At 39.4% G+C, this 2650-nt stretch overlaps 1 non-coding gene across 1 annotated transcript; it reads right to left on the reverse strand.

Annotated features, from left to right (window-relative positions):
* Positions 1-781: 781 nt before the first annotated feature.
* LOC112616659 lies at positions 782-885 on the reverse strand. The gene has a single exon (XR_003117700.1). It is a non-coding gene; the product is annotated as a U6 spliceosomal RNA (small nuclear RNA).
* Between the last annotated feature and the right edge of the window lie 1765 nt (positions 886-2650).

Consider the following 2650-nt stretch of genomic DNA (forward strand, 5'->3'; position numbering starts at 1 on the left):
TAACAGCCTCAAACTCCATTTATTTACTTATTTATTTGATCCAATTACTTTTTTAAAAATTTTACTTTAAGTTCTGGGATACATGTGCAGAATGTGAAGGTTTGTTACATAGGTATAAGTGTGCCATGGTGGTTTGCTGCACCTATCAACCCATCTCCTAGGTTTTAAGCCCCACATGCATTAGCTATTTATCCTGAAGCTGTCCCTCCCATCCACCCCGCCCCCCGACAGGCCCTGGTGTGTGTTGCTCCCCTCCCTGTGTCCATGTGTTCTCATTGTTCAGCTCTCACTTATGAGCGAGAAGATGTGGTGTTTGTTTTTCTGTTCCTGTGTTAGTTTGCTGAGGATGATGGCTTCCAGCTTCATCCATGTCCCTGCAAAGGACATGATCTCATTCTTTTGTATGGCTGCATAGTATTCCATGGTGTATATGTACCACATTTTCTGTATCCACTCTATCATTGATGGGCATTTGGGTTGGTTCCATGTCTTTGCTATTGTAAATAGTGCTGCAATAAACATACGTGTGCATGTATCTTTATAGTAGAATGATTTATATTCCTTTGGATATATACCCAGTAATGGGATTGCTGAGTCAAATGGTATTTCTGGTTCCAGGTCCTTGAAGAATTGCCACACTGTCTTTCACAATGATTGAACTAATTTACATTCCCACCAACAGTGTAAAAATGTTCCTATTTCTCCAAAGCCTCGCCAGCATTTGTTGTTTCTTGACTTTTAGTAATCGTCATTCTGACTAGTGTGAGACAGTATCTCAATGAAAAATATGGAACGCTCACAAATTTGCTTGTCATCCTTGCGCAGGGGACATTTTAATCTTCTCTGTATCATTCCAATTTCAGTATATGTACAGCCGAAGTGAGCACAAACTCCATTTATTTTTCTTCTAGTCTTGTGAGTTTGCCAAAAACTCTGTTGCTTCTCTCCCTCCTATCCAGAGCCCTCTGCCTCGCTTGCCAGTCTCTCTCCCTATATCATAAGAGGCAAATGTCCCAGAGGGAAAAGCCACTTGTAGCCCGTTAGTGTACTTCTCTGTGCCTCTATTTTCTGAGGTTTTGGTCCCTCAACTTCTAGTTGTCTTGGCAATTTTCAAATGTCCTCTAATTGTCCCCTGTGCATACATAAACCTATAACAAGATAATCAACCATAGTAGGCCAGTGAAAGTCTGGATTTCAACCAGGCCATCTCCTTAGGATGAGCTCATCATTTCTGCTCCTTCACCTCAAGCCGCAGCAGTGTCCAATAATTTTAAGACGAGGTTATTACAAGCATAGACACTAAGGACTGACTTTCATTCCTGGCTTCTTTGTTTACCAGCTCTGTGTATCTTTGAGATCATTTATTTTTTCTAAGCCTTAGTTTCCTCATCTGTAACATGCAGCTGATCATAGAAGCTATCTAGAAGGTTTGTGAGAATGAAATAAAATAATCCACAAATACATTACAGTGCTTGGCAAGTAGTATGTGTTAGATAAATACTAACTACTACTAGTATCTGTAGATTTTATGTAAGCACAATCATTATGAGGGGTATTAAATATAACAAATTAAATGTAAATTACTTATATTCCTTTACAATGAATATTATTAAATAGATAAAAGCTGAGTTAGAATAAGTGCAAGATAGTTTTAATGGATTTATATAATGTATTTTAATTTGTTTTGTTACCTCAATTTCATCACCTATAAATAATCTACCAATGACATCCTTGGCCCCAGAACCTAATAATGCTTAGGTGAGCTATATATATTAACACCCTCATCCTCAAACTGTAGTTTTATGTTAAAATTGTATGTAGTTAATTATAAACAAATAATCAAACTCCTTCCCTTCTCCTTCCACATGTCCCAAATAACATTTCAATGTTATTTTATTTTTTTTTTTTGCTTGGTTTAAAAAATAATTGGCTATGGTGAGAGTGGAGAGGGTTTTCTAAACGTAGAATATATGCTATAATTCGGGTTGTCCTCTGTCCCAGCCCATCTGGAATCTTGCCTGAGTCTTAGCCTGAGGCACTGTAATGACATGAGTAAAAGCTAAAAGGGCTGTTTCATTCCAGTCTCTTAAGTGGATGAGAATGCCTTGCATCAGCAGCAGTGGTGCCAGCCACTCCTGCAGAGACAGTAGGAGGCAGTAGACTGTGCCAGTGGTTTCAGTAGCAAAGACAAAGCCAGTGCCCTTGTTGCAGATATTAGCTCCATCCAAAATGAATAGTGGCAGACTTGATGCTAATATGGGTAAACATTGGAACCTGAAGCAGTGTTTCTGGCAGGCACGAGCATCATTTGCGCCCTTGGTGGGATTGTGACTTTCTGGCATTAGCGTTTGTAGGATACCTGGTCAAAGAGACAGGAGTAGAAAGAGGGTTGGGGAAAGGGGGATGGTGAATGCCACAGCATAGCTAAAGAACATATGGGAAATTCTCCTTGTGGACCCCCAGAGCTATTTGGAAGATGTATGAAGGGGATTGGAATTTCTACAGAGTAGGTAGAGGCAGAGCCATGCTTTGTGACTGTCATTGTAATATGTCATTATCCCTCAGCTAGAGTAGCTTGGGAAATACAGAGCTTAAGAATAATAATCGTGGTAATAACAATACAGGAGCTACTACAGTTTTCCAAATACAG

This window comes from Theropithecus gelada, chromosome X (assembly GCF_003255815.1).
Source record: "Theropithecus gelada isolate Dixy chromosome X, Tgel_1.0, whole genome shotgun sequence".
Classification (NCBI taxonomy): domain Eukaryota; kingdom Metazoa; phylum Chordata; class Mammalia; order Primates; family Cercopithecidae; genus Theropithecus; species Theropithecus gelada.